This window comes from Saimiri boliviensis, chromosome 2 (assembly GCF_048565385.1).
Source record: "Saimiri boliviensis isolate mSaiBol1 chromosome 2, mSaiBol1.pri, whole genome shotgun sequence".
NCBI lineage: Eukaryota > Metazoa > Chordata > Mammalia > Primates > Cebidae > Saimiri > Saimiri boliviensis.
This window is the reverse complement of record NC_133450.1, coordinates 173,764,575-173,780,027: the sequence shown is the minus strand read 5'-3', so window position 1 is coordinate 173,780,027 and position 15,453 is coordinate 173,764,575. Positions and strand designations below refer to the sequence as shown.

General features: G+C 39.2%; 1 pseudogene; it reads left to right on the top strand.

Moving 5' to 3' along the window:
* Positions 1–4,425: 4,425 nt before the first annotated feature.
* Positions 4,426–6,819, top strand: LOC101040673 (keratin, type II cytoskeletal 8 pseudogene; annotated as a pseudogene).
* The last annotated feature ends 8,634 nt before the right edge of the window (positions 6,820–15,453 follow it).

The following is a 15,453-nucleotide window of genomic DNA, read 5'->3' as shown; positions in this document are numbered from 1 at the left end:
GAGAGGAGGTTCCACCATGTTGGCCAGACTTGTCTTCAACTCCCAAACTCAAGGTATCTGCCCTCCTCAGTTTCCCAAAGTCCTGGAATTACAGGCGTGAGCCACAGTGCTGGGCCACATTTCCTTTTTTTCACTGGCCTTACAATTTATGAAGCGAGTCTTGACCAGGATATGTTTCTGGGCCCAGGAATCCTGAATTCTTTTAGAATAACCAAGTTTTCACCAAGTGCTTCTCAAGCTTCTGGTTTGTTGCATTTTCGTCTGTGCTGCTTTGAAACTAAGGAACAGAATCTCCTCAAATCACCTCAATTAAAAGAAGGGCTAATGTAAGGAACTGGTGACAAAATAAATCTAAGGAGGGCCTCTCTCTGGTGCTGACCCTCCCCTTGCACAACCCTGAGAATAAGCACCTCCTTACATTTTTTCACCCTGGGACCCCACTTGCCTCACGCCAGTCAAGACCAGCTGTGATCCTTGGTGAAGCACAAGGATCCTAAGAAGGAAGAAACCAGGGAATTAAATATCCAAGAGCAGGAAAATAAATATTCTCTCTCTTCCATCCTCTGGTCTCTAAACAGGACTTCCTATGGAAGTCACAAGGCAAGGAATCCCCTTTGATGCAGTCCTGAGAAAATGTCAGCCCACAGCTGGATGAGGAGCCTAACTGTGAAAAGATAAAATGGGGAGCATGCTGCACAGGCTGGGAACAGGATGGGCAATCAACTTTGTCTGGTGTGGTCACCACTCCTTATGCCATGCATTTTGTTTCTGTCCAGAATGTTGTTACTCTTGAGCTTTGCTACTTTATTCCTATTAAGTTATTTTTTTAAGGTTTGTCCAGATAAGTCAGGATTCAATCTCCTGACAAGGCTAATACAAGGTGTAGGCCAGCTCATATGTGGAAGGTGACCTCCTCAGAGACAACCATTTAACTGGCTCCTGACAGTTTCAATTCCGACTAATGGATCTATTCAGTGGCCATCATGCCCTGTAATCACAGCATTTAGAATTTGTACAACCTTTATAGCCTATCCTAATTTCTCTCCTTTTCTTCCCCCTGTAATTTTTTGATATAGATGTTTCTTTACATCAGCACATAAAAAATAGAAATATGAAAACAATAGTTAGCTGTTAGTAACTGCTTCTAACCATGAGGAGTATTTTATTGCAGAGTATAGTAATGCTAACAAATAAAGCAACTTGCTTATATTAATAAACATTTATAAAACATTTCCACTTGATTCACATTTCCATCTGAATGGGTCAAGAGGATGTCCTTCATCTTGCTTCTCTTTTTGTATCTAGTTGTTAAAATGGAGTCATTAAAGATCCTATAATTCTGGGGTCATTTTCCCCTTACGATTAAACGTTAAAAGTATTCAGAAATGAACTCTCAAATAGAGGAAAACAAAGGGAAATTTGTCATTACAGTTTCACACTTCACTCTTAAAAATACTAAAACAAGATGCAAACAAAATCAAATTTCTTCTCTACCATATGAAACATGGAAATGTATTTATTTACAGGAAACTCTACAATTAAATTGTATTTCACTCAGAAATTATTAGAGATAATAGCTCTTCTTTCAGCAAGTGTAAAAGAAGAAAAATGTGTACTTCCATTTCCCTGTCTAAACACACTTAAACCTTTTCTAGTGGCATCTATAATCAACTAAAAAAAAATCAATGATTCAAGTCCACTTCTGTTATCTACATCAGCATGATCTTATTGATGGATGCAAAGAAGAAAGAATCCCTTCTTTAGTAGGGAGGCTTCCTTTCATATCGGGTTTTTATTTTGGTTTGGTTTTTGTTGATGTTGCTGTTGTTTTTAATTTCTTAATTCTTTGGAAGTCCAAGGTTTTCCACACATAATGTCACCACAGACTGACCGTGAAGCCATATTATTCCTGTCACAATAGTGACTATGTCCAAAGGTCTTCAGCTGTCAACTGTAAAGCACCTAAAAGATACTTGGAATTTCTGTAGTGGTTTCCTGGGTAATTCCTTTCTGTCCTCTCAGGGATGTTCCTGAACCCCAGGTTAATAAGGTAGCATTAGAAAGAAAGATTCCTTTGCCAGAGATATGACCAAAAAGTGGGACTAATTTTGGATGGAGTTAAAACAAAGGAGATGAGCCATTTATTGGGTACTTTTTCTTTTATAATTTAAAATCTCAGTATAAAATTATATGGCACGAACTTGTCTTCTTCCTTCTGGGTTAATACATTTGCAGACTTTGCTTTAGCTTTAATTCTCCCAACAAGACTTATAAAATCATTTCAATCTCAAATAAATGTGTGGATGATTTTTAGCTTTTTCCTAAAGTATATAGCCTGTGATTACTTATCAGAATATTTTGAGTAGTGACAATTTTAATTTTTAATTTATTAAGATGATAATATGAGACAGAGTACAACATGTACATTTCAAATGAGGATGATTTTAGTGACATAAGATAGGTAAAGAAAGAGAAACTAATTAGTGTAGATTTGAAATTTGATTTAAATGTAATTATTAGCTTCAGAGAACAATGGAAGAAACTATGAAATTTGCTGAAATATAAAATAACTTTAAATTTAAATCAATCTCTTTTTTCCTAATAAGAAGATACAAGAATAGTTTTTGTGAGTTTTCTTGTTTGTTTTTGCCAACTAGAATATATCATATTTCAGGAATATTGAAGAAATAGTCAAAAAATAATTTATGAATTTATGTACACATACATGATTATAATGTCATGTTATCTAATATTGTAGAATGTTCCCCAACTGATGTGCTTTTCCCACTCATATACATTGAGCAGATTGAATCAAACTCTTCACAGGCACCTGCAGCATCAGTATTGTTGACACCATTGGAGCCACATTTTAAATCATCATCACAATTTTCTAGAAAATACCCTCTTCACTGTCATCTAAATTGCCTAAGGTTAAGTATTTACTAAATCCATACAGAAACTGTAACTGGAAGCTTCATTCTAAATCATAAGTACCTATCTGAGTAAGAGTAAGACAGTTTTTGTTTGTTCGTTTGCTTTGAGAAGGGGTCTCACTCCATAACCCAAGCTGGAGTGCAAGGGAGTGATTTCAGCTCACTGCAACCTTCACCTCCTGGGCTCAATTGATCCTCCTGCCTCAGCCTCCTGAGTAGGTGGGACTACAAGTGTAAACCACCACTTCGGCTGGTTTTTTTTGTATTTTTAAGTAGAGACAGGATTTTGCCATTTCGCCCAGACAGATCTCGAACTTCTGAGCTCAAGTAACCGTCCCACCTCAGTGGGATTACAGGAGCAAGCCACTGAGCCCAGCTAGTTACTTTTATTCATACTATACGTAATATTTATGATCTTCACCAAATAACCACCTAATAGAATGCATAATAATATGGGCAGATAGTTTAAACAGTGAGATAGTGCTATCAAATTTTTAAAAACAAATGAACAAACAAGCAAACAAAAACTAGCGGTCTTCTGACCCATCCTTTCTCACCCCTGATTCAGATCTCTAGTGACACCCACTTTCAAGTTCATTCCTTTCTCTCTGTCTCTCTCTCTCTCTCTTCGTATTTACCTTCCTAATTCTTGACGGATTATATGAATATTTCTTGATTCTTTAAAAAAGTTTTATATTGTATCTATTGACTTCCTACTTTGAAGGACAAAGATTTAATCTCTCTTATACATGTCTGTCTCTGCAAAACACACACATACGTACACACTTTCTCATCTTTTCAATGTAGTTGTATCACTGTTTGGGGTTATATCAATATTCAGTATTTATCTTATTATGACTATGGTAATATATTTGCAAATTAGCCACTTTGTGTACTATGGTAGCATTTTTATTCATGTGCGATTTTTTCTTTTTTCTTTTTTTGAGATGGAGTGCAGTGGTGCAATCTTGGCTCACTGCAACCTCTGCCTCCCGGGTTCAAGTGATTCTCCTGCCTCAGCCTCCAGAGTAGGTGATATTACAAGTGCCTGCCACAAATTCCGGCTATTTTTTCTTTTTTCTTTTTCTTTCTTTTTTTTTTTTAATTTTTGAATTTTTAGTAGAAACAGAGATTTGCCAAGTGGCCAGGCTGGTCTCCAACTCTGACCTCAGGTGATCTACCCACCTTGGCCTCCCAAAGTGCTGAGATTACAGGCATGAGCCACTGTGTCCGGCCTCATGTATAATTTTTTGGTTTATTTCTCCTGGCATTAATGATCACCTTATTTGTTCAGTCTTCTAGGTACCTATTACTAACTAATTCTCAAACACTCAAAACTGTTCGCCTTTGTTTAACATGTCTAATGTCTAAACACATCAGATAATCCATGAATTATGTTTTTTATGAGGAGAAATCCCTCCTGAATGTCTTTGTCTTCCTGGTTTCTCCCTATACCAGCTGTACAGTGTCATGCCGGACACTCTTAGCCTCTTCCTCTCCCTTATCATCATCATCCTCATCAAAATTATTTTCTTCTTTCCTCTGACAGATCTTTCCTCTTGTTTCCACATCATTTTTTTTTCTCATTTTGCTTTCTCACTAACTTCACAATAAAGAAAGGATGAGGGGTAAATTTTTTGAAACCTTACAGTATGAAAATGTCACATTTCACCAAAAAGCTGCTTCTCTGCTCCTTCTGGAATCTCCGCCTGATTCAGCCAGCTTGCCTCCCCTCCTGCCTCGACCATGTCCATCAGGTTGACCCAGAAGTCCTACAAGGTATCCACCTCTGACTCCTGGGGCCTTCAATAGCCACTTCTATATGAGTGGGCCCGGTGCCTGCATCAGCTTCTCAAGCTTCTCCTGAGTGGGCAGCCGCAGCTTCCAGGGTGGCCTAGGCACAGGCTATGGTGTGGCCAGCAGCATGGGAGGCATCACCCTTGTCATAGTCAACCAGAGCCTACTGAGCCCTCTTAACCTGGAGGTGGACCCCAATATCCAGGCCGTGCACAGCCAGGAGAAGGAGTAGATCAAGACCCTCAACAACAAGTTTCTCTCCTTCATAGACAAGGTGCGGTTCCTGGAGCAGCAGAACAAGATGCTAGAGATCAAGCGGAGCCTCCTGCTGCAGCAGAAGATGGCTTGCAGCAACATGTAAAACATGTCAGAGAGCTACATCAACAACTTTAGGTGGCAGCTGGAGACCCTGGGCCAGGAGAAGCTGAAGCTGGAGGCAGATCTTGGCAACATGCAGGGGCTAGTGGAGGACTTCAGGAACAAGTATAAGGATGAGATCCATAAGCGTAAGGAGAGGGAGAATGAATTTCTCCTCATCAAGAAGGATGTGGGCCAGGCGCAGTGGCTCAAGCCTGTAATCCCAGCACTTTGGGAGGCCGAGGCGGGTGGATCACGAGGTCGAGAGATCGAGACCATCCTGGTCAACATGGTGAAACCCCGTCTCTACTAAAAATACAAAAAATTAACTGGGCATGGTGGCACATGCCTGTAATCCCAGCTACTCAGGAGGCTGAGGCAGGAGAATTGCCTGAACCCAGGAGGCGGAGGTTGCGGTGAGCCGAGATCGCGCCATTGCACTCCAGCCTGGGTAACAAGAGCGAAACCCCGTCTGAAAAAAAAAAAAAAAAAAAAAAAGAAGGATGTGGATGAGGCTTACATGAACAAGGTAGAGCTGGAGTCTCACCTGGAAGGGCTGGAACAAGATCAACTTCCTTAGGCAGCTGTATGAAGAGTATATCTGGAAGCTGCAGTCTCAGATCTTGGACACGTCCGTGGTGCTGTCCATGGACAACAGCCACTCCCTGGAAATGAACAACCTCATCACTGAGGTGAAGGTGCAGTACAAGGAGATCACCAACTGCAACTGGGTGAGGCTGAGAGCATACACCAGATCAAGTATGAGGAGCTGCAGATGCTGGCTGGGAAGCATGGAGATGACTTGCGCAGTACCAAGACTGAGATCTCCAAGATGAACCGGAACGTCAGCCAGCTCCAGGCTGAGATTGAGGGCCTCAAAGGCCAGAGGGCTTCCCTGGAGGCTGCCACTGCAGATGCTGAGCAGCATAGGGAGCTGGGTGTTAAGGAGGCCAACTCCAAGCTGTCCAAGCTGAGGTCGTCCTGCAACAGGCCAAGCAAGACATGGTGTGGTAGCTGTGGGAGTACCAGGAGCTGATGAACATCAAGCTGGCCCTGGACATCAAGATCATCACCTACAGGAAACTGATGGAGGGTGAGGAGAGCTGGCTGGAGTCTGGGATGCAAAGCAGGAATATCCACAAGAAGACAATCAGTGGCTATGCAGGCGGTCTGAGCTCGGCCTGTGGGGGCCTCAGAAGCCCCAGCCTCAGCTACAGCATGGGCTCCAGCTTTGTCTCTGGTGTGGGCTCCAGCTCCTTCAGCTGCACCAGCTCTACCGGGGCCATGGTTATGAAGATGATGGAGACCCATGATGGGAAGCTGGTGTCCAAGTCCTCTGACATCCAGCCCAAGTGAACAGCTGCGGCAGCGTCTCCCAGCCTACTCCTCCAGCGGCTGCCCCAGAGCCCAGAGGGAGGCAGGGTAGCACAGCGAACGGGGGACCCGCCTGAGTCTCAGCCCTAGGCTTCAGTCCACCCATGGAGGAGTTTACTGCCTGGGGACCCTCGTGTCCATGCCTCCAGCTACAAAACAATTCAATTGCTTTATTTTTTTTCTTTTGTCCAAAATAAAACCTTAGCTAGCTCTGTCAACTGTCAAAAAAAAAAAAAAAAAAAAAAAAGAAAAAAGGTCACATTTCATTTCTCATGCCGATGGAGTTTAGCTAGGTACAGAATTATAGGTGGAAATAATTATAGTTTTAAATGCATTGCTTCATTATCTTCTAGTGTTACTACTGAGAAGTCTGAGGTTATTGTGATACTGCATTATTTGTATCTAACTTGTGTTTTCTCGTTGAACACTTTTAAGATTTTCTCTTTATCCTTGATATTCTGATATTTTATCTTGACATATCTGGGTGTGAGAATCTTTTCTCCCATTTTGTTGGGCATAGTGTAAAAAAAGACAGGGTACATCTTTTCAATCAGGAAATTCAAGTTCATTCATCAACTCTGGGAATTCGTTTTAAATTATTTCTTTGATAATTCTTTTCCACCATTTTATCTCTTCTCTTTTTTAAAATTCCTACTAGACACATGTTGGAACTTCTAGCTAATTAAAATAAATATATGGCAGAACATTTCTTCTGGGACAATGAAAAGGTATGGAATTGAAGATGGTAGTTGTACAACATTGTGAATGCACTAAATACCACTGAATTGTGTGATGTGAATTTCACTCCCATTAAAAAATTATTCTCTCCATTTTTTTATCTCTTTGGCTTTTTTTGTTCTACTTTCTGGGATAAGATATAAATATTTATCCCCTGTGACTGAGGTGAGAGGTTTTCTCGAGTTTGAAGCTGAGCGGCCCACAGTTAAATATAATGGACAAGCCTTTCAGGGTATCAACCAACCTTCGTTGATGTTCTTAAATGCATTTTCTGTTTTATTTCCTTTAAGAAGTACTTTTCATTTCATTCACCTGCTTAGGTTTATTATGCTGTCACACTTTTCACCAACATATTTACTCATTTTCTTTTACTCTCATATTTCTAGAATTAAATAATTGTATAGACTTACAAAAGGTGGATATGCACTTATTTGATCTTCTCCTGACACAATACAGGCCACAATTCTGAGGAAGTGACCGAACTAAAATCACTAATCTTTTATTATGTAATGAGATAGAGATGCATTAGTAGATTCATCATTCATTAGTTATAAATGATAAAGAGTTGAGCTTTATTGGCCTAAGCAGTATAAACGTAGTATTAGTCACTGCCTCTGAGAAAAGACTTTGCAAAGTAGAAGGTATTTGTATTTTTCACTATCATCATTATCATATTCTTCTATAAGACTTCGAAACCTATACAATTATTCTAGGTCTTTAGACCTCTTGGGACTCATTCTTAGTCCTAATAAACTTAAAGCAAGTTTTTTCTTCCTTTTTATTTTGCTGTCTCTAAGTCAGTATCTCCAGCTCTGTTAAGCCTTTAACAATCAAAATGCCTACTTAATCTAGCAGTATACCTCATACTGGGGCACTATCCTGGTTAATCATTTTCCTTTTTAAATTATGTCAATTAACATTACCACCAACTTATTCTTCATAAGGCAGAATACCAGTTTTATCATTTCTCTGCTTTAAAAAACTGCAGTGCTTTCCAATATATATAACAGTTCAAAATACCAAAGACTGATATTTTGAAAGATAGTTTTATTGAGGTAAATATGATATACATTAAACTTTATGTATTTAACGTATACAATTTAATAAGCTTTGACACATGTATAAACTCTTGAAACCGTCACCACAATTAAGATATCCCCCTGGGCTGGGCTCAGTGGCTCATGCCTATAATCCCAGCACATTGGCATACCAAAGCAGGGGGATCACTTGAGGCCCAGAGTTTGAAACCAGCCTGGTCAACAAAGCGAGACTCCATCTCCATGAAAAAAAGAGAAGAGGTGGGAGGGGGAGGAGGAGGTGGGGGGGGGGGTGTGGGGGGCAGGGGAGATAACACTCTGGCGTTTGAAGCTCCACACTATTTGGTTCCTTCTTTATGGAATTTGTCTCTTCCTGCCTGCTTATTTGCCTTATTCCTCTTGAATATATTATAAACTCTTCAGAAAGACTGAAGAAGCCCTACTTGTTTTTGGAGCCCTAAAAATGATTACTAAATAATATGCACTGGAAAATGAATAGCTGTTTCTAATTGAGGCTTGATTTTCAGAACCATTAAATAGAATCAGTATTAATTGAACTATTACTTTTTATCTCTTTTAATAAAGTAGGTATGTCTATGGTCATACTAGATGCCAGATCACTTGATCAATATGTCAGATCACTTAGTCAACATTGTCTCACAAATAGATATAAATTTAATACTATAAACTATTTTTATTTATATATGGGTCTAGAAATACAGAATTTTTTAAAAGGACAATGTATTATTTAAATATAGAACTTTTAAAATTCCATTTTCTGCAGAATCTTGAGGAGAAAACAGGGTTAATACCTTCATTTCATTAATAATTAATAAAAACCACAATGTTGATATTTCTACTTCATTGTTGAAAAATCGAAAATTTATTGTCTCGGTGGATCTCATTAAGACAAAATAACAACACAAAATAGGTAACTAGGAAAACAAATTTAAAAGACATAATCCAGTAGTGATTTACTTCATGATTTACTTCTATTAATAAAGAATAGAAAGAAACATATTCCCTACATGTTTATTTTTTCTAATATGAGGACTGGGAGAAAATATCATACAAAGTATATTTTTTAAGGATATTTTAGATGTTTTTTACAGAAAGTGTGTATCAGAGAAATGGAAAATTCAGAAGCCTGAAAAACGAAAGTCTTTCAGAAAAAAACTGTGATACCTCAAGTAGCCTCAGGCTTGAGGTTACATATTGTTTTTCTCACACTAGAATTTTAAAAGCTTTCTGATACCATTATTCAAGTGCCAACTAGACTGACTTCTTTAAAAAGAGGGCCCATGTCTTAGAATTGTTTTTGATGGATAGCATTTAATAAAATATCTATTAAGTGATTAAGGATAGAGGATAGATTAGATGATTGCAAACATAGTGACCAACTGTGTGTGTGTGTGTGTGCGCGTGTGTGTGTGTGTGTTTATACACACACGCATACACATATTAGGTAATATAGAACGCTGGCAGGATATTTCATTAAGAAAAAAGAATGCCTTGGCTAGGCATGGTGGGTCACACCTGTAATCCCAGCACTTTGGGAGGCAGAGACGGGTGGATTGCCTGAGGTCCAGAGTTTGAGACCAGCCTAACCAGTATGGAGAACCCTCTCTCTACTAAAAATACAAAAAATTAGTCGGATGTGGTTACACATGCCTGTAATTCCAGCTACTCAGGAGGCTGAGGTAGGAAAATTGCTTGCACCTAGGAGGTGGAGGTTGCAGTGAACCGAGATTGCACCACTGCACTCCAGCCTGGGCAACAAGAGTGAAACTCCGTAAAAAAAAAAAAAAAAAAAAAAAAAAAAAAAAAGATGGAAGAAAGAAAAAGAGTACCTCTTAATCTATTATATTTTTATTTGTTTGCTTGTTTTTTTGAGATAGCATCTTTCTCTGTCGCTCAGGCTGGAGTGCAGTGCATGATCATAACTCACTGTAACCTCAGACTCCTGAACTCAGGACTAAAGACGTGTGCCACCATGTCCGACTAATTTTTATTTTTATTTTTATTTTTGTAGAGACAGAGTCTCACTATGTTCCTCAAGCTGGTCTCAAACACTTAGCATTAAGCAATCCTCCCACCTCAGCCTCCCAAAGAGCTGGGATTACAGGCATGAAGCCATCACATCCAGCCTAAATTACTTTAATTTGCAAACATAGCCACTGTTTCTTGATATCATCAGAAGTAAAAAACCTTTTGTTACATAGTTTGTTTGCTGAGAATAAGATACATTATAAATGTTGCTGTCAGAATTGTAACTTTAAAAGATTATATTGAAATACATTAGACTCAAGACAACTGGATACAAAGAATTTTCTATGATAATTTAAATTATCCCTTTCAGTGTTAATGTCTTGATTTTGCTATTAACTATGCTATGCATTGAAAACTAAATCTTTAGAATGTTATCAACTATGTGTTCCTGACTCTTCCAAAAGCGGGCTTTGAGCCAAAGTTTAGGTTGCAAGATATTTATAAGGGATAAATATCTGGCTGGGTGTGGTGGCTCATGCTTGTGATCTAGCACTTTAGGAGGCCAAGGCAGGATGATCACTTGAACCCAGGTGTTCAAGACCAGTCTGGGCAATATAACGAGACCCCAGTTTCTAAAAAAAAAAAAAAATTTTAATAGAAATAAAAAGGTGTCAATATCTGTCAAATATAATGGGGAGTGGGGAGAAGAAGCAGAATTGAAGCAGGAAAAAAGTTGAACCCAAATGCAGGCTGGACCAACCCCCCAGTCACCCTGGCTGGGAGCTTAGGGGGCTAATATTATCCTTCAGAGTTGTCTCAGACTAAAACGTCCCAGTCTTTATTCCCCTGAGTCTCTGTCACCAAATGCAAGCTGCCTTGGGAAGAGCATGACTTTGGCTAAGATTGCTCCTTATCCCTGAGGCTGACCCTAAAGGAGTTGGCAGCTGGAGGTTCTGTGCAGACCACCTTCTCCACAGCTGGGCAGTATGGAAATATATATATGTGTGTGTGTGTGTGTGTGTGTGTGTGTGTGTGTGTGGTGTGTGTATGCGTGTGTGTGTGTGTGCATATGTGTAAGGCTAAGTGTAAATGCATATATGTGTGCATGCACACACACACACGTATATTTTCACTTAATGTTTAGCAACATAACCACGTTTAAAAAATAAAAACAATATAAAAAGATTACAATGGGCTGAGCACAGTGGCTCATACCTGTAATCCCAGCACTTTGGGGGGCCGAGATGTGCAGATCACGAGGTCAAGAGATAGAGATCGTCCTGGCCAACGTGGGGAAACCCCATCTCTACAAAAAATACAAAAAAAAAAAAAAATAGCTGAGCGCGGTGGCATGCACCTGTAGTTCCAGCTACTTGGGAGGCTGAGGCAGGACAATCACTTGAGCCCGGGAGGTGGCAGCTGCGGTGAGCTGAGATTGCACAGCTGTACTCCAGCCTGACGACAGAGCGAGACTCCATCTCGAAACAAACAAACAAAAACAAAAACAAAAGTTTACAGTGAAGTCATGTTCCATCCACTACTTGTACATATTTTCAGTAGTTCTTTATGCAAGTAAGGCAAATGACATAAGCATTCGTAATTCCCCATTTTACATAGTCAAATGTGCATACTCTGTCACTGTTTTGTACCTTGCCTTTTTTTTCACTTAATAAATCCTGGTTTTCTTTTCATGTCAATATATAAAGAATTTCCTCATTCTTTCTTCTATAGAAGCATTTTTTGATGGCCATTCTGGAGGTTTCCAGGCTTTTACTAATAACAGTGCTGCTTTTGCTCACATCATTTTGTACCTGCCTAAGTATATCTGTAGGATAAAGTGACAGACATGGAATTTCTGAGTCTTAAGTGTAAATGCAGTTGTAATCTGATATTACTGAGTTACCTTCCACTGGGCTTGCAGAAAATATATTGGTTTTGTGTAGATCTAAGCCAGGAAAGGGCCCTCTAAGATCCCTGAAAAGGGATTTTTACTTCTTACCAATATCCTCAGTAATCAGAGGCCCAGAAATTAGACACAATTCTACCCTGTGCTGAAAAGAAGGTGCCCAATTTAATAAAAACATATTAACCTTCGAGGTCTTTTTTTCTTTTAAGTGTAGTTGTATTTCTTTGCCTGTGATTATGAGTAGATCAAGCAATGACTTTCAAAACACTAATTTTGTCACCAGTATGAGTTGTTTTTATATTGCTATTATAATGCTGTATAATTCTCTGGTATAGGCTAGATCACATTTTGTTTTTGTTTTTAAAATCAGATTAAATCAGGGATGATCACAGTCATCTTTTGAGACACCTCTTTTCCTAACCTCTGAGACTAAAGTCATGAGAGATGTCTTGTTGCATCTGAGTGATGCTGTTGAAAGTCCTGGTCCCTCACCTTCAGAAAAGGCAGCCAAGTGTTGCTTGCCCCAGGGGTATGCCACAGGCTGCAGAGCCAGCCAAGGAAATCTTCATGGAGGACCCTAAGGGAATGCCATGAGTGTCCTGCTTCTTGTGTTCAAACAGGTACCCCATGTCCTGCTGCAGGACTGGGTCTCTATTTGTGATGTTCATAGAACTCTCAGAGACCTGAAAACTAATCTGTATCTCAATTTCCAAAGAGACCAATTCTGGAGTTAAGTCCCAGTCCTCTTTTTCCTAGAGGCACAAAATCCGTGAAACTGAAGAGGAAGAAACAAATTAACTTTTCTTTCTTTTGCTGATGAGACTGGATGTGGAAAAAGAGATAGGGGTATACCTCTACTGAACTTTCTAAAGTTAAGTTCACAGTTGGGTTATTGACAGGAGATTTTAAAAAAAAAGAAAAAACACTCCATTCTCCCCATACTCTCACATAACTTTATAAACCTTCTTCTGACCATCATCACACCCTCTATACCTGAAGAGGTCCTTGCTCACTACTTTTTTTTATTTGTTTTTTGTTGCTGTTGAGATGGAGTCTTGCTCTGTTGCATAGGATGGAGAGCAGTGGCACAATCTTGGCTCACTGCAACCTCCGCCTTCTGGATTCAAGCAATTCTCCTGCCTCAGCCTCCTGAGTAGCTGGGACTACGGGCATGAGTCACCATGTCTAACTGATTTTAGTATTGGTAGAGATGGGATTTTGCCATGTTGGTCAGGCTAGTCTCCAATTCCTGGCCTCAAGTGATCCACCATCTCAGCCTCCCAAAGTGCTGGGATTACAAGTGTGAGCCACTGCACCTAGCCTCATTTTATTTGTGTACCTTTCACATAGCCCTCTTATTTTATGTATCTATGAAAACTGGGAGCTCCCTATTAACTGGAATCTGATCTGTTTCATGCACCACTGTAGCCCTAGTGCCTAGCATGTTATTTAGTAATAGCCCATACTCTTAATTCATTTTCATGGAAATGAATTAAGTATTGATATCATATCAGCTCAGGTATGCAGTCAAATGATACAGAAAGAAGGAAAGCAGGTATAGGTATATCTTATTTCATTGTGTTTCTTGGACATTGCAGTTTTACAGCTTGGAGCTTTGCGGCAACCCTGTGTTGAATAAGTCTATTGGCAATATTTTTTTTTTTTCAGAAGCATGTGCTCACTTCATGTCTGTTACATTTTGTTAATTCTCAGTATTTTAAATGGTTGCATTATATATATATATATCTTTTGCGGTTCTCTGTCATCAGTGATCTTTGATGTTACTATTGTAATTGCTTTGGGGCACCACAAACCACGCCCACAGAAGACTTGAATTTAATTGATAAATACTGTGTCTGTTCTGATTGTTCCACAAACCCAACAATAACCCATGTCTCTCCCTTCCTCCCTTGCCTCAAAATAACAATATTGAAATTAGACCAATAGTCCTACAGTGCCCTCTAAATGTTCAAGTGAAAAGAAGAGTCATGCATCTCTCTCTTGCAATCAAAAGCTAAAAATGATTAAATATGTAAAAGGTCAAGGTAGGCTGAAAACTAGGCCTCTTTCATCAGGTAGCCAAGTTGTGAATGCAAAGGAAAGTTCTTGAGGAAAATTAAAAGAACTACTCCAGTGAACACATGAATGCTAACAAAGCAAAGCAGCCTCATTCCTGATATGGAGAAAGTTTTGGTGGTCAGGGTATAAAACCAAACCAGTCACAGCATTCTCTAAAGCCAAAACTTAATCCAGAGCAAGGCCCTAATGCTCTTCAATTCTATGAAGGCTGAGAGATGTGAGGAAGGTGCAGAAGAAAATCTAGAAGCTAGCAGAGGTTGGTTGATGAAGTTTAAGGACGGAAGGCATCATAGAAACATAAAAGTGCAAGGAGAAGCAGCAAGTGCTGATGTAGAAGCTGCAGCAAGTTATCCAGAACTACGTAAGATCACTGATGAAGGAGGTACACTAAACAACATATGTTCAGTGCAGATAAAACATCTTTCCATTGAAAGAACATGTCATCTAGAAATTTTATAGCTAAAGAGAAGTCAGTGCCTTGCCTCAAAGCTTCAAAGGACAGGTTGACCCTCTTGTTAGGGGTTGATGGCTTTCATTTGAAACCAATGCACACTTAGTATTCTGAAAATTTTAGGGCCCTTAAAAATTATGTTAAATCCACTCTGCCTGTGTTCTAGAAATGAAATAACAAAGCCTGAATGTTAGCACTTCTGTTAATAGCACAGTTTATTGGATATTTTAAGTCTGCTGTAAAGACTTACTGCTCAGAAAAAAAAAAAAAAAAGATTCCTTTCATCCTCACTGACAATGCACTTGGTCACACAACAGCTGTGATGAAGATGTACAAGGAGATAAATATTATTATTATTATGCCTGCTAAAACAACATCCATTCTGCAGCCCATGGATTAAGAAGTAATTTCAATTTTAACTCTTTTATTATTATTATTATTATTATTATTATTATGAAGCTACAGCTACCATAGATTTGTCTTATAGATCTGGGAAAAGTAAATTGAAAATCCTCTGGAAGAGATTTACCATCACAGATGCAATTAAGAACATTTGTAACTCATGGGAAAGAGGCTAAGCTATAAACATGAGCAATTTAGAAAAAGTTGATTCCAATCTTCATGGATGACTTTGAGAGGTTCAAGACTTCGGTAGAGGAAGTCACTGCAGATGCAGCAGAAATAGCAGGATAACTAGAATTAGAAGCAGAGGCTAAAGATGTGACTGAACTGCTGCAATCTGATAAAACTGGAAGAGATGAGGAGTTGCTTCTTATGGATGAGCAAAGAAAG